Source organism: Salmo salar, chromosome ssa03, assembly GCF_905237065.1.
Source record: "Salmo salar chromosome ssa03, Ssal_v3.1, whole genome shotgun sequence".
In the NCBI taxonomy this organism is placed as follows: Eukaryota; Metazoa; Chordata; class Actinopteri; order Salmoniformes; family Salmonidae; genus Salmo; species Salmo salar.
Genome location: NC_059444.1, coordinates 96,352,722 through 96,374,955, shown reverse-complemented (window position 1 = coordinate 96,374,955; position 22,234 = coordinate 96,352,722). Strand labels below are relative to the sequence as shown.

The following is a 22,234-nucleotide window of genomic DNA, read 5'->3' as shown; positions in this document are numbered from 1 at the left end:
TTCTGTCTTCAGTCCTTTTTAAATAAGATAGATGGCTTTATGGTCTATGGTATAGATTGAGTGTGATAGTCTGCCTATAACCAGCCTGAGTAGGTCTATAACTCCATTAGGTTGAATGTGATAGACTGTGTGTAACCAGCCTGAGTAGGCCTATTCCTATTCTATTCAGAGTTTCTATTCAATTGAAAATGAGCTATTATCAGGCTGGTTAATGCGATACATGTCTGTTGAATTTGGGAAAATCCAACCCAGTCGGCCCCGCCCAACCTACTGAGCCAGTCCGGAGCCGCTACTATGTTGCGGCCGAGACATACTGCATCATATTTACTAAACGGTAGGTGCTAAATATACTGCTCAAAAAAATAAAGGGAACACTTAAACAACACAATGTAACTCCAAGTCAAACACACTTCTGTGAAATCAAACTGTCCACTTAGGAAGCAACACTGATTGCCAATAAATGTCACATGCTGTTGTGCAAATGGAATAGACAACAGGTGGAAATTATAGGCAATAAGCAAGACACCCCCAATAAAGGAGTGGTTCTGCAGGTGGAGACCACAGACCACTTCTCAGTTCCTATGCTTCCTGGCTGATGTTTTGGTCACTTTTGAATGCTGGCGGTGCTTTCACTCTAGTGGTAGCATGAGACGGAGTCTACAACCCACACAAGTGGCTCAGGTAGTGCAGCTCATCCAGGATGGCACATCAATGCGAGCTGTGGCAAGAAGGTTTGCTGTGTCTGTCAGCGTAGTGTCCAGAGCATGGAGGCGCTACCAGGAGACAGGCCAGTACATCAGGAGACGTGGAGGAGGCCGTAGGAGGGCAACAACCCAGCAGCAGGACCGCTACCTCCGCCTTTGTGCAAGGAGGAGCAGGAGGAGCACTGCCAGAGCCCTGCAAAGTCAGTCATGGTGTTGGGTGGCATTTCTTTGGGGGGCCGCACAGCCCTCCATGTGCTCACCAGAGGTAGCCTGACTGCCATTAGGTACCGAGATGAGATCCTTAGACCCCTTGTGAGACCATATGCTGGTGCGGTTGGCCCTGGGTTCCTCCTAATGCAAGACAATGCTAGACCTCATGTGGCTGGAGTGTGTCAGCAGTTCCTGCAAGAGGAAGGCATTGATGCTATGGACTGGCCCGCCCGTTCCCCAGACCTGAATCCAATTGAGCACATCTGGGACATCATGTCTCGCTCCATCCACCAACGCCACGTTGCACCACAGACTGTCCAGGAGTTGGCGGATGCTTTAGTCCAGGTCTGGGAGGAGATCCCTCAGGAGACCATCCGCCACCTCATCAGGAGCATGCCCAGGCATTGTAGGGAGGTCATACAGGCACATGGAGGCCACACACACTACTGAGCCTCATTTTGACTTGTTTTAAGGACATTACATCAAAGTTGGATCAGCCTGTAGTGTGGTTTTCCACTTTAATTTTGAGTGTGACTCCAAATCCAGACCTCCATGGGTTGATAAATTGGATTTCCATTGATTATTTTTGTGTGATTTTGTTGTCAGCACATTCAACTATGTAAAGAAAAAAGTATTTAATAAGATTATTTCTTTCATTCAAATCTAGGATGTGTTGTTTAAGTGTTCCCTTTATTTTTTTGAGCAGTGTAGAATACGACAATTAGAACATAGTATGCAGTTTAAGTATGTAGTATGCTAGTATGGGTATTCAGACATGGCCATGGTCTTAGATCTTCTGATTCTAATAATTATTGACTGTACACACCTAGTCCTCTTTGTCCTGGTTAGGATAGAATATTTAGTCCTCTTTGTCCTGGTTAGGATAGAATATTTAGTCCTCTTTGTCCTGGTTAGGATAGAATATTTAGTCCTCTTTGTCCTGGTTGGGATAGAATATTTAGTCTTCTTTGTCCTGGTTAGGATATAATATTTAGTCCTCTTTGTCCTGGATAGGATAGAATATTTAGTCCTCTTTGTCCTGGTTGGGATAGAATATTTAGTCCTCTTTGTCCTGGTTGGGATAGAATATTTAGTCTTCTTTGTCCTGGTTAGGATAGAAAATGTATTCCTCTTTGTCCTGGTTGGGATAGAATATTTAGTCTTCTTTGTCCTGGTTAGGATAGAATATTTAGTCCTCTTTGTCCTGGATAGGATAGAATATTTAGTCCTCTTTGTCTTGTTTGGGATAGAATATTTAGTCCTCTTTGTCCTGGTTGGGATAGAATATTTAGTCTTCTTTGTCCTGGTTACGATAGAAAATGTAGTCCTCTTTGTCCTGGTTGGGATAGAATATTTAGTCCTCTTTGTCCTGGTTGGTATAGAAAACGTATTCCTCTTTGTCCAGGTTGGGAGGTAATATTTAGTCCTCTTTGTCCTGGTTGGGATAGAAGATTTAGTCCTCTTTGTCCTGGTTGGGATAGATTATTTAGTCCTCTTTGTCCAGGTTGGGATAGAATATTTAGTCCTCTTTGTTCTGGTTGGGATAAAATATTTAGTCCTCTTTGTCCAGGTTGGGATAGAATATTTAGTCCTCTTTGTCCAGGTTGGGATAGAATATTTAGTCCTCTTTGTTCTGGTTGGGATAGAATATTTAGTCCTCTTTGTCCTGGTTGGGATAGAGTATTTAGTCCTCTTTGTTCTGGTTGGGATATAATATTTAGTCCTCTTTGTCCAGGTTGGGATAGAATATTTAGTCCTCTTTGTCCTGGTTGGGAAAGAGTATTTAGTCCTCTTTGTCCTGGTTGGGATATAATATTTAGTCCTCTTTGTCCTGGTTGGGATAGAGTATTTAGTCCGCTTTGTCCAGGTTGAGATAGAATATTAGGCCTCTTTGTTCTGGTTGGGATAAAATATTTAGTCCTCTTTGTCCAGGTTGGGATAGAATATTTAGTCCTCTTTGTCCTGGTTGGGAAAGAGTATTTAGTCCTCTTTGTCCTGGTTGGAATAGAGTATTTAGTCCTCTTTGTCCTGGTTGGGATAGAAGACTCATGCTAATACAAAGAACATTGCATTTCTAATTCTTAAACCAAGTTTGAAAAAATCTGTACACCAATGGTTCTTTACTTCTTGACGCACACAGACACACACACGCACTCACGCACATACAGACACACACACACACACACACACACACACACACACACACACACACACACACACACACACACACACACACACACACACACACACACACACACACACACAGCCCCAGAGAGTGGCCCTGAGGGGAGTAGATAAGATCAGTACTGTAGGAGGTGATAGAAGTGTGATCGCAGTACACTGATAACTCACTACTGTTTACACAAAGACAGGCCAAAACACCTGCGGGTATGGAAAAATACCAGTACCTACACTACACATCACCCTAATGACACGTACACAGCACCCTAATGACACGTACACAGCACCCTAATGACACGTACACATCACCCTAATGACACGTACACATCACCCTAATGACACGTACACAGCACCCTAATGACACGTACACATCACCCTAATGACACGTACACATCACCCTAATGACACGTACACATCACCCTAATGACACGTACACATCACCCTAATGACACGTACACATCATCTAATGACACGTACACATCACCCTAATGACACGTACTTATTACCCTAATGACACGTACACATCACCCTAATGACACGTACACATTACCCTAATGACACGTACACATCACCCTAATGACACGTACACATTACCCTAATGACACGTACACAGTAACCTAATGACACGTACACATCACCCTAATGACACGTACACATTACCCTAATGACACGTACACATCACCCTAATGACACGTACACATTACCCTAATGACACGTACACAGTAACCTAATGACACGTACACATTACCCTAATGACACGTACACAGCACCCTAATGACACACTTCTCCCATTAGTACTAGCACTACTTCTGGCCATGCAAACCAGACAGGGAATAGGGTGCATGTCCTTTACTAACTATGTGTCCTTGGTTATATCCTTTGGGGTTTGAGACATGTCCTTTACTAACTATGTGTCCTTGGTTATATCCTATGGGGTTTGAGACATGTCCTTTACTATGTGTCCTTGGTTATATCCTATGGGGTTTGAGACATGTCCTTTACTATGTGTCCTTGGTTATATCCTATGGGGTTTGAGACATGTCCTTTACTAACTATGTGACCTTGGTTATATCCTATGGGGTTTGAGACATGTCCTTTACTATGTGTCCTTGGTTATATCCTATGGGGTTTGAGACATGTCCTTTACTATGTGTCCTTGGTTATATCCTATGGGGTTTGCTCCCCTCCTCAGGGAACCAACACTCGACCCCTCTGACGTCATAAACCACAGACCTGTATCCCTTCTTTGTTTTCATTCCAAAACACTTCAGCCTTCTGTCTCTGACCATCTCTTTCTTTATCTCAACTCAATTCAAAGGGCTTTATTGGCATGGGAAACATATGTTTACATTGACAAAGCAAATTAAATAGACGATAAACAAAATGGAAATAAACAATTAGTAAACATTACACTAAAAAAAGTTTGACAAGAATATGGACATTTAAAATGTTATTTTATTTTATACAGTATTGTAACAATGTGCAAATAGTTGAAGTATGAAAGCGAAAAAGATCAAACATAGGTTGTATTTACAATGTTGTTTGTGCTCCACTGGAAGCCCTTTTCTCATGGCAATGAGCCTCACATCTTACGGCTGTGATTGCACAATGCAGTATTTCACCTAACAGATATGGGACTTTATCAAAATTAGGATTGTTTTCAAATTCTTTGTGGAGCTGTGTAATCTGAGGGAAATATGTGTCTCTAATATGGTCATACATTTGGCAGGAGGTTAGGAAGTGCAGCTAAGTTTCCACCTCATTTTGTGGGCAGTGTGCACATAGTCTTTCTTCTCTTGAGAGCCAGGTCTCCCTGTGGCAGCCTCTCTCAATAACAAGGCTATGCTCACTGGGTCTGTACATAGTGCTTTTCTTCATTTTGGGTCAGTCTCAGTGGTCAGGTGTTCTGCCACTGTGTACTCTCTGTTTAGGGCCAAATAGTATTCACATTTGCTCTGTTTCTTTGGTTGATTCTTTCCAATCTGTCAAATCGTTATCTTTTTATTTTCTCATAATTTGGTTGCATCTAAATGTGTTTATGTCCTGAGGCTCTGTGGGGTCTGTTTGTGTTTGTGAACAGAGCCCCAGAATCAGCTGTCTGAGGGGACTTTTCTCCAGGTTCATCTCTCTGTAGGAGAGGGCTTTGTGGTGGAATGTGTGGGCATCACTTCCTTTTCGGTGGTTGTAGAATTGAACATTTATTTTCTGGATGTTGATAACTAGTGGCTATCGTCCTAATTCTACATTGTTTGGGGTTTTGCATTGTACACAGAGTCTCAATTGGTTGTTTGTCCCTTTTTGTGAATTCTTGGTTGGTGAGCTGACCTCACAACCATAGAGGGCAATAACAGGTTGAAGTATTTTTTGCCAGATCCTCATTGGGATGTTGAGTTTTATGTTCCTTTTGATGGCATAGAAGGCCCTTCTTGCCTTGTCTCTTAGATCGTTCACAGCGTTGTGGAAGTTACCTGTGTTGTTCATGTTTAGGCCGAGGTATGTATAGTTTTTTGTGTGATCTAGGGCAACGGTGTCTAGATGGAATTTGTATTTGTGGTCCTGGCAACTGGACCTTTTTTGGAACACCATTATTTTTGTCTTACTGAGATTCACTGTCAGGGCCAAGGTCTGACAGAATCTGTGCAGAAGATCTAGGTGCTGCTGTAGGACCTCCTTGGTTGGGGACAGAAGCACCGGATCATTTGCAAACATTAGACATTTGATTTCCAAGTCCAGTTGGGTGAGGCTGGGTGCTGCAGACTGTTCTAGTGCCCTTGTCAATTCATTGGCATATATGTTGAATAGGGTAGGGCTCAAGCTGCATCCCTGTCTCACCCCACGGCCCTGTGGAAATAAATCTGTGTGTTTATTGACACTTTTACCTGCACACTCGTCGTTTGTTTTGATTTTATAATGCCCTACGTTTTCCCCAACACCGCTTTCCATCCATCCATTCCATCCGCTTTCCATCCAGCCTTGTATAGCAGACCCTTATGCCAAATTGAGTCTCTAGCTTTTTTTGAAAAAAACAAAGCAAGAGTAGAGTTAGCTTTTGTTTTGTTATGTTTGTTTGTCAATAAGGGTGTGCAGGGTGAATACGTGGTCTGTTGTAAGGTATTTTGGTGAGAAGCCAATTTCACATTTGCTCAGGACATTGTTTTCACTGAGGAAATGTTGGAGTCTGTTGTTGATGATACTGCAGAGGATTTATCAGAGATTGCTGCTAACACATATTCCACTAATTATTGTGGTAAAATGTCTCCACTTTTGTGGATTGGGGTGATCAGACCTTGGTTCCAAATATTAGGGAAGATGCCAGAGCTAAGGATGATGTTAAAGAGTTTAAGTATAGCAAATTGGATTTTGTAGTCTGTATATTTTATCATTTCATTGAGGATACCATCAACACCACAGCCAACCACAGGGTTGGAGGGTTTGTATTTTGTCCTGTAGTTCATTCAATGTAATTGGATAATATAGTGGGCTCTGGTAGTCTTTAATAGTTGATTCTATGATTTGTATTTGATCATGTATATGTTTTTGCTGTTTGTTCTTTGGTATAGGGCCAAAACGTTTGGAAAAGTGGTTTACCCATACATCTCCGTTTTGGATAGATAACTCTTCGTGTTGTTGTTTGTTTAGTGTTTTCCAATTTTCCCAGAAGTGGTTCGAGTCTATGGATTCTTCAATTACATTGAGCTGATTTCTGATGTGCTGTTCCTTCTTTTTCCATTGTGTATTTCTGTATTGTTTTAGTGTTTCACAATAGTGAAGGCGTAAGCTAAGGTTTTTTGATTCTCTGTGTTTTTGGTTGGATAGGTTTCTTAATTTCTTTCTTAGGTTTTTGCATTCTTCATCAAACCATTTCTAATTGTTGTTTGTTGTCTTAGGTTTTCTGCCGTAATTTACATTTTTGATATGTTAGCTGGTAGGTCAAATATGCAGTATTGTTCAGGCATCCTACTGCTAAGTTTACACCTTCACTCTTGCAGGAAAACATTTTGCCCAGAAAGTTGTCTAGAGGGGATTGGATTTATTGTTGGCCAATAGTTTTTTGGTAGGTTCCCACACTACCGTCCTTCCAATCTATAGAATTTCTTAATAGCATGCATCTTCGATACCTTATGGTTGATTATGAGTATTGCTCTGTTCAAGTAGACTGTGATTTTGTGGTGATCTGATAGGGGTGTCAGTGGGCTGACTGTGAACGCTCTGAGAGACTCTGGTCAGTGAAAATGTAATCTACAGTACTACTGCCAAGAAATGAACTATTGGTGTACCTACCGTAAAAGTACATACCCAGTGTGCGACAGAGCTGCAGGAGTTGTGACCCGTTTTTGTTGGTTATATTGTCATAGTTGTGTCTAGGAGGGCATATGGGGGAGGGAATGCTGTCACCTCCAGGTAGGTGTTTGTCCCCCTGTTTGCTGAGGGTGTCAGGTTCTTGTCCAGTTCTAGCATTTAGGTCACTACAGACGAGTACATGTCCCTGGGTCTGGAAATGATTGATTTCTCCCTCTAGGACAGAGAAGCTGTTTTCATTAAAGTATGGGGATTCTAGTGGGGGGATATAGGTAGCACACAGGAGGACATTTTTCTCTGTTAAGATCATTTCCTTTTGAATTTCTAGCCAAATGTAAATGTTTTCCTGTTTTGATTAATTTAATAGAGTAAGTTAGTGAGTTCTATACCAAATTAGCATAACCCCCTGAGTCCCTTCCCTGTTTTACACCTGGTAGTTTGGTGGATGGGACTACCAGCTCTCTGTAACTTAGAGGGCAACCAGCGGGTCCATCTGGGCTAGTGTAAGAGTGGGGGTTGGGCCTGTTTGCCTGCTCATGGCCTGGGCGTATGTGTGACTTCCATGTTGAGGCACTCTTTGCGGGAGTGGGGGTCATGGGGTGGGCAGGAGGGGCATAGGTCTGATCTGAGGGGACCTAAATGGGGTGTGGGCATGGTTGGTTTGGGGGGGTATTGATTGGTTGGTGTGTGGATGTGGATGTGGATGTGGCTGGTGGTGCTGTGGTCTGGATGTAGGCCCTCCCGGCTTGGACCCTCTAGGTGTAGGTCGGGGGTCCCACAGGTCTGATAGAGTGTCTTGCTGGTCTGGGTGGGGTGTCCATTGATCTGTTGCTCCTGTGTGAAGTGTTGGGGCTACGGTTGAGGTTGAGGTCGATGTCCTTTAGTGTCCTGGCAAAGGTGGGCTCTGATGCCTTGTAGAGGTGGACCTGGTCATAAAGGCTGTCCAAGTCCAGGGTGCAGTGTTAGGTCAGCTAGATGTTTGATTTTGAGGCACAGTCATGGGAAATGCTTGCGTTTACTCACTGTATGGTAGCAGGGTGGAAGTGTTATCGTGGTAGCAGGGTGGAGATAACCCGCTTGTGAGTTTGGGGAAGTGGAAGAAGCTTTTTCAATCACTCTCTTGAGTGCTGTGGCCACCCTTTCCTGCTGTGTTCTCAGGTCGTTTGTGCCTGTGTGTATTATTATGTGGCTGGGTGACCCTAGTTGGTCCTCAGACAGAAGGTCTAGGGCGGCTGGGTGTTTGGACACCAGAGTTTAGACAGTCTGTGTTGGGAAAAAGTTTATTTTCTTGTATATACTTCCCGTTTGAGCCCATAAGGAGTACAATCTTTGTCTTGTGTGTGTCCTCAGTGGGTGTGGGGGGGTTGTCAGGAGGGCTATCAGGGGGGGGGGGGGGTGCTAGGAGGGGTGGGGTCCCATGGGCTTGGGGTTCTTCATTTATCTGTTCTGCTGTGGTGTCAAGACTTTGGTCAGGATCTGAGGTGGGTTGTTCTCTGTCACATGTCATCTTTCTCACCTTCTCCTCCAGCACTCTCACCTTCTCCTCCAGCACTCTCACCTTCTCCTCCAGCACTCTCACCTTCTCCTCCAGCACTCTCACCTTCTCCTCCAGCACTCTCACCTTCTCCTCCAGCACTCTCACCTTCTCCTCTAGCGCTCTCACCTTCTCCTCCAGCACTCTCACCTTCTCCTCTAGTGCTCTCACCTTCTCCTCCAGCACTCTCACCTTCTCCTCTAGTGCTCTCACCTTCTCCTCCAGCACACTCACCTTCTCCTCTAGTGCTCTCACCTTCTCCTCTAGTGCTCTCACCTTCTCCTCTAGTGCTCTCCTCCAGCACTCTCACCTTCTCCTCTAGTGCTCTCACCTTCTCCTCCAGCACTCTCACCTTCTCCTCCAGTGCTCTCACCTTCTCCTCCAGCACTCTCACCTTCTCCTGTAGTGCTCTCACCTTCTCCTCCAGCACTCTCACCTTCTCCTCTAGTGCTCTCACCTTCTCCTCCAGCACTCTCACCTTCTCCTCTAGTGCTCTCACCTTCTCCTCCAGCACACTCACCTTCTCCTCTAGTGCTCTCACCTTCTCCTCCAGCACACTCACCTTCTCCTGTAGTGCTCTCACCTTCTCCTCCAGCGCTCTCACCTTCTCCTCTAGTGCTCTCACCTTCTCCTCCAGCACTCCCACCTTCTCCTCTAGTTCTCTCACCTTCTCCTCCAGCACTCTCACCTTCTCCTGTAGTGCTCTCACCTTCTCCTCCAGCACTCTCACCTTCTCCTCTAGTGCTCTCACCTTCTCCTCCAGCACTCTCACCTTCTCCTCTAGTGCTTTCACCTTCTCCTCCAGCACTCTCACCTTCTCCTCTAGTGCTCTCACCTTCTCCTCCAGCGCTCTCACCTTCTCCTCCAGTGCTCTCACCTTCTCCTCCAGTGCTCTCACCTTCTCCTCCAGCACTCTCACCTTCTCCTCTAGTGCTCTCACCTTCTCCTCTAGTGCTCTCACCTTCTCCTCTAGTGCTCTCCTCCAGCACTCTCACCTTCTCCTCTAGTGCTCTCACCTTCTCCTCCAGTGCTCTCACCTTCTCCTCCAGCACTCTCACCTTCTCCTCCAGCGCTCTCACCTTCTCCTCTAGTGCTCTCACCTTCTCCTCCAGCACTCTCACCTTCTCCTCTAGTGCTCTCACCTTCTCCTCCAGCACTCTCACCTTCTCCTCTAGTGCTCTCACCTTCTCCTCCAGCACTCTCACCGTCTCCTCTAGTGCTCTCACCTTCTCCTCTAGTGCTCTCACCTTCTCCTCCAGTGCTCTCACCTTCTCCTCCAGTGCTCTCACCTTCTCCTCTAGTGCTCTCACCTTCTCCTCTAGTGCTCTCACCTTCTCCTCTAGTGCTCTCCTCCAGCACTCTCACCTTCTCCTCCAGCACTCTCACCTTCTCCTCCAGTGCTCTCACCTTCTCCTCCAGCACTCTCACCTTCTCCTCCAGTGCTCTCACCTTCTCCTCCAGCACTCTCACCTTCTCCTCTAGTGCTCTCACCTTCTCCTCTAGTGCTCTCACCTTCTCCTCTAGTGCTCTCACCTTCTCCTCTAGTGCTCTCACCTTCTCCTCCAGCACTCTCACCTTCTCCTCTAGTGCTCTCACCTTCTCCTCCAGCACTCTCACCTTCTCCTCCAGTGCTCTCACCTTCTCCTCCAGCACTCTCACCTTCTCCTCTAGTGCTCTCACCTTCTCCTCTAGTGCTCTCACCTTCTCCTCTAGTGCTCTCACCTTCTCCTCCAGCACTCTCACCTTCTCCTCTAGTGCTCTCACCTTCTCCTCTAGTGCTCTCACCTTCTCCTCTAGTGCTCTCACCTTCTCCTCCAGTACTCTCACCTTCTCCTCCAGTGCTCTCACCTTCTCCTCTAGTGCTCTCATCTTCTCCTGCCGCTGGGCCTCCTTCTTCCTCTCCTGCTCTTTCTCCTGTTGAAGTTGTCTCACTACAGTCCAGAGTGCAGACATGTCTCTCTCCCCCTCCAGCTCTCCCGGTCTGGTTGAGGGGTGTTGTTGTGCTGGACCATTTTTTGTGCCTTACCTCTAGCTGGGTGAATTTATCATTCATTTCAGTAAGGGAGTAGTACCCTGTACTGGGAGGTTGACTCTCTGCTTGGGGTTGCTCATCTGTGGGGTTGTTTAAGGATGAGGTCTGGTCTGACTTGCTCGGGGTGGAGGAGTCTTCACCAGAGAGATCTTCTCCTGCAGCGCTCCCTCTTTGATTCTGTTGAAACTGTTTGGGGTTGCACTGTACCAATACTGTTCCAGACTTGTACAGGTTGACATTGGCTGACTCAGATTCTTCGTTGTCTAGTATCCTTAATTTCTACCCATCGCTAACACTAACTCTTGACATGGGGCAGTGTGCTCTTATTGCACTACCAGAGGATGGTCTGTCTGGAAGATTAAATTGCTTATGTTCCCATTTTTATAACAGTCAACAAAATGTGTCTCTGGATTGTCTCTTTCAAAACGATCTTCTTGACCCTGTACACCAAGTCACTCAGCTCTGTCATATCCTCACATGGTCTCTCCTATCATTGCTATGAGGATGACAGAACTACTGTTCTCCTTCTGACACCCCGGGTAGCGACAAGCATCTCTGCGTACCTGGCAGACATCTCAGTTTGGATGTTGGCCCACCACCTCAAGCTCAACCTTGACAAGACAGAGCTGTTATTCCTTCCTGTGAAAGGCCTGCCCGCTCCAAGACCTCTACATGACAACTCCATAGTGTTCCCCTCCCTGAGCGCAAAGAACCTTGGTGTGACCCTGGACAACACCCTGTTGTTCTCTGCGAACATCAAAGCAGTGACTCATTCCTGCAGGTTCATGCTCTATAACATCCGTAGAGTACAACCCTCCCTCACACAGGAAGTGGTGTAGGTCCTAATCCAGACGTTTGTCATCTCCCGTCTAGATTACTGCAACTCTCTGTTGGCTGGGCTCCCCGCTTTTGGCATCAAACCCCTGCAACTTATCCAGAATGCTGCAGCCTGTCTGGTGTTCAACCTTCCTAAGTTCTCCCATGTCACCCCGCTCCTCATCACACTATGCTGTCTTCCTGTCGAAGCTCACATCATCTTCAAGACCCTGGTGCTTGCCAACAGGGGCAGCAAGGGGAACCGCCCCTCCTTACCTTCAGGCAATGCTCAAACCGTACATTCCAACCCGAGCAATCCATTACGCCACCTCTGGTCTCTTGGCCCTCCCACCCCTAGGGGAGGGCAGCTCCCGCTCAGCTCAGTCAAAGCACTTCTCTGTCCTGGCACCCTAATGGTGGAACATGCTTCCCCCTGAAGTCAGGACAGCGGAGTCCCTGCCCATCTTCCAAAACCTCTTTTGAAGTGTATCTTAAAGAACTCTCACAATGCCCGATATCTATTTACCTATTGGCATCACCTTCCCCTTGTCTATATCTTTCTAACTTTTACCTATCGGCGTGACCTTCCCTTGTCTATATCTTTCTACCTTTTACCTATCGGCATGACCTTCCCTTGTCTATATCTTTCTACCTTTTACCTATCGGCATGACCTTCCCTTGTCTATATCTTTCTACCTTTTACCTATCGGCTTGACCTTCCCTTGTCTATATCTTTCTACCTTTTACCTATCGGCGTGACCTTCCCTTGTCTATATCTTTCTACCTTTTACCTATCGGCGTGACCTTCCCTTGTCTATATCTTTCTACCTTTTACCTATCGGCATGACCTTCCCTTGTCTATATCTTTCTACCTTTTACCTATCGGCATGACCTTCCCTTGTCTATATCTTTCAAACTTTTACCTATCGGCATGACCTTCCCTTGTCTATATCTTTCTACCTTTTACCTATCGGCATGACCTTCCCTTGCCTATATCTTTCTACCTTTTACCTATCGGCTTGACCTTCCCTTGTCTATATCTTTCTAACTTTTACCTATCGGCGTGAGCTTCCTGTCTCTGCCAAAACTTATACTGCTGTTCAACTCACTGCTATAGTAGTTCATTCTCTTACAGTCATATTTTAGTTTAGTCATTCTGGGGTTGTTCTGTTGGGCTCAGCTTGGCTTACACCCTTCTCTCTGTCCTCTCTCTGTCCTCTCTCTGTCCTCTCTCTGTCCTCTCTCTGTCCTCTCTCTGTCCTCTCTCTGTCCTGTCTCTGTCCTGTCTCTCAATTTAATTGAAAGGGCTTTATTGGCATGGGAAACGTGTTTACATTGCCAAAGCAAGTAGAATAGACAATGAACATGGGAAATAAACAATCAGAAATGATAATATAGACATTTCAAACGTTATATCATTGTACAATTTTGTAACAATGTGCTAGTAGTTGAAGTATGAAAGGGAAAATAAATAAACAGATACATGATTGCCCTTTTCTTGTGGCAACAGGTCACAGATCTTGCTTCTGTGATTGCACACTGTTGTATTTCACCTAATAGAAATAAAAGTTTATCAAGATTGGATTTGTTTTCGAATTCTTTGTGGATCTGTGTAATCTGAGGGAAATATGTGTCTTTAATATGGTCATACATTGGGCAGGAGGTTAGGAAGTACAGCTCAGTTTCCACCTCATTTTGTGGGCAGTGCTTTTTTGTGGATTTTGATCATTAGTGGGAATCGTTCTGGCGTTTAGGTTGCCAGAATTAGTACATGTCCCTGGGTCTGGAAATGATTGATCTCCCTCTCTAGGATGGAGAATCTGTCATCGTTAAAGTATGGGGATTCTAGTGGGGGGGTATAAACATAGTGTATAAAACATTATGAACACCTTCCTAATTTTGAGTTGCACCACCTTTTGCCCTCAGAACAGCCTGAATTCATCGGGCATGGACTCTACAGCATTCCACAGGGATGCTGGCCCATGTGGACTCCAGTTCTTCCCACAGTTGTGTCAAGTTGGCTGGATGTCCTTTGGGTGGGAAACCTTCCCCTTGCCTATATCTTTCTAACTTTTACCTATCGGCATGACCTTCCCTTGTCTATATCTTTCTAACTTTTACCTATCGGCGTGACCTTCCCTTGTCTATATCTTTCTACCTTTTACCTATCGGCGTGACCTTCCCTTGTCTATATCTTTCTACCTTTTACCTATCGGCATGACCTTCCCTTGTCTATATCTTTCTACCTTTTACCTATCGGCGTGACCTTCCCTTGTCTATATCTTTCTAACTTTTACCTATCGGCATGACCTTCCCTTGTCTATATCTTTCTAACTTTTACCTATCGGCATGACCTTCCCCTTGTCTATATCTTTCTAACTTTTACCTATCGGCGTGACCTTCCCTTGTCTATATCTTTCTAACTTTGACCTATCGGCATGACCTTCCCTTGTCTATATCTTTCTAACTTTTACCTATCGGCGTGACCTTCCCTTGTCTATATCTTTCTAACTTTGACCTATCGGCATGACCTTCCCTTGTCTATATCTTTCTAACTTTTACCTATCGGCGTGACCTTCCCTTGTCTATATCTTTCTACCTTTTACCTATCGGCGTGACCTTCCCTTGTCTATATCTTTCTAACTTTTACCTATCGGCGTGACCTTCCCTTGTCTATATCTTTCTACCTTTTACCTATCGGCGTGACCTTCCCTTGTCTATATCTTTCTACCTTTTACCTATCGGCGTGACCTTCCCTTGTCTATATCTTTCAAACTTTTACCTATCGGCATGACCTTCCCTTGTCTATATCTTTCTACCTTTTACCTATCGGCATGACCTTCCCTTGCCTATATCTTTCTACCTTTTACCTATCGGCTTGACCTTCCCTTGTCTATATCTTTCTAACTTTTACCTATCGGCGTGACCTTCCCTTGTCTATATCTTTCTACCTTTTACCTATCGGCGTGACCTTCCCTTGTCTATATCTTTCTACCTTTTACCTATCGGCGTGACCTTCCCTTGTCTATATCTTTCTAACTTTTACCTATCGGCGTGAGCTTCCTGTCTCTGCCAAAACTTATACTGCTGTTCAACTCACTGCTATAGTAGTTCATTCTCTTACAGTCATATTTTAGTTTAGTCATTCTGGGGTTGTTCTGTTGGGCTCAGCTTGGCTTACACCCTTCTCTCTGTCCTCTCTCTGTCCTCTCTCTGTCCTCTCTCTGTCCTCTCTCTGTCCTCTCTCTGTCCTGTCTCTGTCCTGTCTCTCAATTTAATTGAAAGGGCTTTATTGGCATGGGAAACGTGTTTACATTGCCAAAGCAAGTAGAATAGACAATGAACATGGGAAATAAACAATCAGAAATGATAATATAGACATTTCAAACGTTATATCATTGTACAATTTTGTAACAATGTGCTAGTAGTTGAAGTATGAAAGGGAAAATAAATAAACAGATACATGATTGCCCTTTTCTTGTGGCAACAGGTCACAGATCTTGCTTCTGTGATTGCACACTGTTGTATTTCACCTAATAGAAATAAAAGTTTATCAAGATTGGATTTGTTTTCGAATTCTTTGTGGATCTGTGTAATCTGAGGGAAATATGTGTCTTTAATATGGTCATACATTGGGCAGGAGGTTAGGAAGTACAGCTCAGTTTCCACCTCATTTTGTGGGCAGTGCTTTTTGTGGATTTTGATCATTAGTGGGAATCGTTCTGGCGTTTAGGTTGCCAGAATTAGTACATGTCCCTGGGTCTGGAAATGATTGATCTCCCTCTCTAGGATGGAGAATCTGTCATCGTTAAAGTATGGGGATTCTAGTGGGGGGGTATAAACATAGTGTATAAAACATTATGAACACCTTCCTAATTTTGAGTTGCACCACCTTTTGCCCTCAGAACAGCCTGAATTCATCGGGCATGGACTCTACAGCATTCCACAGGGATGCTGGCCCATGTGGACTCCAGTGCTTCCCACAGTTGTGTCAAGTTGGCTGGATGTCCTTTGGGTGGGAAACCTTCCCCTTGTCTATATCTTTCTAACTTTTACCTATCGGCATGACCTTCCCTTGTCTATATCTTTCTAACTTTTACCTATCGGCATGACCTTCCCTTGTCTATATCTTTCTACCTTTTACCTATCGGCATGACCTTCCCCTTGTCTATATCTTTCTACCTTTTACCTATCGGCGTGACCTTCCCCTTGTCTATATCTTTCTAACTTTTACCTATCGGCGTGACCTTCCCCTTGTCTATATCTTTCTAACTTTTACCTATCGGCATGACCTTCCCTTGTCTATATCTTTCTAACTTTTACCTATCGGCGTGACCTTCCCTTGTCTATATCTTTCTAACTTTTAACTTTTACCCATTCTTGATACACAGGAAACTGTTGAGCGTGACACACTCAAACTGGCAATTAAATATTTTGTCTTTCCCATTCACCCTCTGAATGGCACACATACACAATCCGTCTCAGTTGTCTCAGGGCTTAAAAATCCTTCTTTAACTTGTCTCCTCCCCTTCATCTAGACTGATTGAAGTGGATTTAACAAGTGACATCAATAAGGGATCATAGCTTTCACCTGGATTCACCTGGTCAGTCTATGTCATGGAAAGAGCAGGTGTTCATAATGTTTTGTACACTCAGGTAGCACACAGGAGGACATTTTTCTCTGTTGAGATGGTTTCCTCTTTCTCTATATGCCCTCTCTCTCTCTCTCTCTCTCTCTCTGTCCTCTCTCTCACTCTGTCCCTTCTCTCTCTGTACTATCCTCTCTCTCTATGCCCTCTCTCTGTCCTCTTTTTCTGTCCTGTCTGTCCTCTCTCTCTCTGACTCTCTCTCTGTCTCTCTCTCCCCTCCATTTATTTGGTGAGATGAATCCTGTGTTGTGTTGGGGTCTGCTGTAACCAAACCTCTCTGGACTCTGACTCTCACCCTGCTCCCTCAATCACCCCTTTGTGTCTGTTGGTCTAAACCCCCCACTACGCAGAGAGGGAGGGAGGGGATGCAGGAAGGGAGTGTGTGTGTGTGTGTGTGTGTGTGTGTGTGTGTGTGTGTGTGTGTGTGTGTGTGTGTGTGTGTGTGTGTGTGTGTGTGTGTGTGTGTGTGTGTGTTGGACACAGGAAGGGACGCTGCTGTAACACAAAGGCAAAGGTCGAAACGGGAGAGGTTTAACCACAGATCGCTTTGTGTTCAAAGAGAGAGAGAAAAACAGAAAGGGAGAATGAGAGGAGCGATGAGAGACCGAGACAGAGAGCAAGAGAAAACGAGAGAGAGAGAAAGACGGAGAAAGAGAATGAGAGAGGAGCGATAAGAGAGACCGAGACAGAGAGCAAGAGAAAACGAGAGAGAGAGAAAGACGGAGAAAGAGAATGAGAGAGGAGCGATAAAGAGAGAAACCGAGACAGAGAGCAAGAGAAAATGAGAGAGAGAGAAAGACGGAGAAAGAGCGATTAAAGAAACTGTCACACTTCACAGGATCTAGGGTTCAAACTTTTTTGGGGGACTTTAAGTTTCAACGTTTTCCTCTTCTTCTTTAGTTTCTCAGCGTTTCACTAAGACAGAATAACTCAGTTTGGCAAATGTAGATTCCACATTTTAGATGTTGATGGACTTTTGACTTGTATCTCTTTTGTTATAGGGCAATTCCATAGAAAACGGAATTCCGCCTTCACTCAGATTTCTCACTTTAAAATGTATGCCAAACAAAAACCATTGATTATAAAGTTCAACAAACCACACAATTCTATGAACAAGGACGACCGTGAACAAACTCTATGAACAAGGACGACCGTGAACAAACTCTATGAACAAGGACGACCGTGAACAAACTCTATGAACAAGGACGACCGTGAACAATCTCTAGGAACAAGGACGACTGTGAACAATCGACTCAGAAAAATGTCACAAAAACACAGTGGGTAAAATCTCCCTCAGTTTATTTATCCACATTTTCCAAAACACTCAGTTAAATATCTGCTCTGAATTAAGATCCAACGATGTCTGCAGAAAGACTGGGCTGTCAGCTATGACCTGACACCTTGACTTTGAACAAATATATTTTGGTTATTGAACTACAGTAGGTGAAATGCTTGTGGCGCAGTGGTCTAAGGCACTGTATCTCAGTGCAAGAGGCATCACTAGAGTCCCTGGTTCGAATCCAGGCTGTATCACATTCGGCCATGATTCGGAGTCCCCTAGGGCGGTGCACAATTGGCCCAGCATCGTCCAGGTTTGTCCCGGGGTAGGCCGTCATTGAAAATAACAGTTTGTTCTTAACTGACTTGCCTAGTTAAATAAAAAATTATAATAAACATCCAGAATTACAGTCACGGGTCCCTGATCTGTCTACACAGAAATACATAATGATGGATATGAATAGCATTCTCTTCATGGGGATGTATCCTAAATAGGTACACTAAGGTAGAAATATGAAGAATCCTTCTTCTGCATGTTTGGGTATTATTCTACACACTGGCTATTATTGTAATGAGCTCTGCCCCCAAACAAGACCACATTTTGTTGGTCTAAAACGGAAACAATCCCAGGCATCTATGTTTCACAAGTTTGGGCATTACAGTACATCACAGTAGAGTTCAGTACTGCACAGTACAGAACAGCACAGTAGAGTAGAGTTTAGTAGAGTACAGTAGAGTAGAATTCAGTTCAGTACAGCACAGTACAGAACAGCACAGTAGAGTAGAGTTTAGTAGAGTACAGTAGAGTAGAATTCAGTTCAGTACAGCACAGTAGAGTAGAGTTTAGTAGAGTAAAGCACAGCACAGTAGAGCACAGAACAGTAGAGTTCAGTAGAGTTCAGCAGAGTTCAGTAGAGTAGAGTTCAGCACATTAGAGTTCAGTACAGTAGAGTTCAGTAGAGTTCAGTACAGTAGAGTTCAGACCCTATGAGCTGAACATAACAGTATGTCAGTGGAAGGGAGGACAGTAGAGTTCAGACCCTATGAGCTGAACATAACAGTATGTCAGTGGAAGGGAGGACAGTAGAGTTCAGACCCTATGAGCTGAACATAACAGTATGTCAGTGGAAGAGAGGACAGTAGAGTTCAGACCCTATGAGCTGAACATAACAGTATGTCAGTGGAAGGGAGGACAGTAGAGTTCAGACCCTATGAGCTGAACATAACAGTATGTCAGTGGAAGGGAGGACAGTAGAGTTCAGACCCTATGAGCTGAACATAACAGTATGTCAGTGGAAGAGAGGACAGTAGAGTTCAGACCCTATGAGCTGAACATAACAGTATGTCAGTGGAAGGGAGGACAGTAGAGTTCAGACCCTATGAGCTGAACATAACAGTATGTCAGTGGAAGGGAGGACAGTAGAGTTCAGACCCTATGAGCTGAACATAACAGTATGTCAGTGGAAGGGAGGACAGTAGAGTTCAGACCCTATGAGCTGAACATAACAGTATGTCAGTGGAAGGGAGGACAGTAGAGTTCAGACCCTATGAGCTGAACATAACAGTATGTCAGTGGAAGGGAGGACAGTAGAGTTCAGACCCTATGAGCTGAACATAACAGTATGTCAGTGGAAGGGAGGACAGTAGAGTTCAGACCCTATGAGCTGAACATAACAGTATGTCAGTGGAAGAGAGGACAGTAGCAGGTGGCTAGTCTGATTTCCCATTGTAGCCAATTCAATTGCACTATTTCCGTTACAGATTTTCTGGTCATTCTGTTACCGATTTGGTAACAGAATTACCTGTTTTAATGACTTAATAATGAATAAACAAACTTTATACCAGTAAACCCTCTATAACTAATTGGTAGGTCAACCTTTACTTTCTGTGAACTTTCATAATCCTCCCTCCAGATGAGGGAGAGAAATGAGAAAATAGTTATAAAGATATATGGGTTGTTGGTAACAGAATTACATGGAACAAGGCAATGTTTCTTGAACATACAGAAGGCAAATACTTTCTCCTAAACTAAATATAAGTGTTGATATTAGGGTCTTTATTTCTACATTATTGTGTTTTAATGTATTTATAAGATCCCTTTTCCATCTGTTTGACCAGAAATCAGAGCCTTTTTTGTTTTGTTGCATAGAAAAATCATTGAAAAATTTATATATCCCTTAATTTCTTTAAAACATATACTCTTAGCTTTCATTTGACACCCAATTTGACATGCTCCTGCGAACATCACATGGTGGTGCTCATGGGTCCTTTTACATGGAAACACCTTATATAGGAGTTGTGTGTTAAATTGGCACATTTGGTTCAGACAGAGAGATAAAAAAGAGTGTGGCATTTGTAAAGTCAACTCTTCTTCTCTGGTGCTTTCATCATCCCTAACTGCTCTACTTTGAAGACTGTCCATGTTGTATTAGCAGCCTATATCAGGTGTGTGTGTGTGTGTGTGTGTGTGTGTGTGTGTGTGTGTGTGCCTCCAGACAGAACCGTTGTTAGTGCCCAGGCCATAATTACAGACCTACTGTTTGATCTCTCTTTGAGGCCTCATGACATCACCCTGTAAAGATAGCCCTCATCACTACTGCCAGGTTAAAGGGAAATTTCACCCTGGGGAAAATCTGGGTTTGTTTTCATGCTGTCCAAGGCATTTCTAGGTCAGTGAGATGTGTTTCAAACATAATTGGAGGACGGGTCTGGGCATCGTACACCGGACGATACACCCTATGATGACATTCGGTGTATCTATGGACTGGTAAATTAAATTAAGTTTAAATAAAAAATAGATGACATTTACTAAATTTGTCTGCCAGAATGGATTCACAAAATATATTTTTATAAGCTGTACGGGGCTCTCTAGCATCAAACAGATGTTAGACATTCAGATACTGTACGTAGTAGTATGTCAATACATAATGAGTTTCAGTAGATAAACTAAAGTTAGCTAGCTAGCCAGGTAGCTTGTATGAAACATAACCTATTTAGCTAGCTAGCTAGGTGACTTGTATGAAACATAACTTATTTAGCTAGCTAGCCAGGTAGCTTGTATGAAACATAACTTATTTAGCTAGCTAGCTAGGTGGCTTGTATGAAACATAACTTATCTAGCTAGCTAGCTAGGTGGCTTGTATGAAACATAACTTATCTAGCTAGCTAGCTAGGTGGCTTGTATGAAACATAACTCATTTAGCTAGGCACCGTATTTGTCATCTGCCCTCTTGGTGCTGGCATCGGCTATACCTAAGCTTCTAGCTAAATCCTACTCTATGTTTTGAATCCTCTTCACTATATTCCAGTTGAAATATAGGGTTGAATTTCACCATGTAGCTAGTTAAGAGAACATCACAAAAAAACTCCATGGTCTAATTCATGTTGATAGAGCAATCACTTTAAGCCATTGAGTCTGGTCAGTTCTTTCAGTTTTGCCCAGAGGGTTTGGTGTGGTGTCTGCCTCCCTTTCAGAAAAGCCCATGTTGGGGGAGGGACGGGCCAGATCGGGAGTTGTAGTCTTTCAGAGAATAAAATGTTTTTGTCACCGTGTACATTAAGCAAAAGATTCCGCCGATACGAACCTCACTGAAAGACGTCCCATGGCTCCTTAAAAACGAACGGACGACAATATCTAAATGCATTCAGTATAACAAAGCCTTCACAAAACAACCCCTCCAGCCTCCCCTCTCAATACTCGCTCCTTTGCACCCCAGTATCTCTACTTGCACATTCATCTTCTGCACATCTATCACTCCAGTGTTTAATTGCTATATTGTAATTACTTCGCCACTATGTCCTATTTATTGCCTTACCTCTCTAATCTTACTACATTTGCACACACTGTATATTTTTCTACTGTATTATTGACTGTACATTTGTTTATTCCATGTGTAACTCTGTGTTGTTGTTTGTGTCGCACTGCTTTGCTTTATCTTGGCCAGGTTATGTTGTAAATGAGAACTTGTTCTCATCCAGCCTACCTGGTTAAATAAAGGTGGAATAAACTAAAGTAACTTAAATAAGAACAGTTAGTAAGTGTTTTCATTTTACTAAAGCTAATGTTACAACTATTCAACGCCACTATTATTAATTAACTCATTTATTAACCCTCCCTTCCTCCTTGTCCCTCCATCTACCCCCTCTCCCTCCCTCCTTGTCCCTCCATCTACCCCCTCCCCCTTCCTCCTTGTCCCTCCATCTACCCCCTCTCCCTCCCTCCTTGTCCCTCCATCTACCCCCTCTCCCTCCCTCCTTGTCCCTCCATCTACCCCCTCCCCCTTCCTCCTTGTCCCTCCATCTACCCCCTCTCCCTCCCTCCTTGTCCCTCCATCTACCCCCTCTCCCTCCCTCCTTGTCCCTCCATCTACCCCCTCTCCCTCCCTCCTTGTCCCTCCATCTACCCCCTCTCCCTCCCTCCTTGTCCCTCCATCTATCACCTCTCTCTCCCCTCGCTCTTTCCCCTCACCCCCCTTCCTCTTCCTCCTCTCCCCCTCCCTCTCTCCCCCTCCCTACCCCCCCCTCTTCCCCC

General features: G+C 44.3%; 1 protein-coding gene across 3 annotated transcripts in view; it reads left to right on the top strand.

The window, feature by feature from the left end:
* LOC106606337 (neuronal-specific septin-3) overlaps positions 1-22,234 on the top strand; it is a 218,060-nt gene that overhangs the window by 36,962 nt on the left and 158,864 nt on the right. The gene's annotated exons all lie outside the window — the stretch shown is intronic.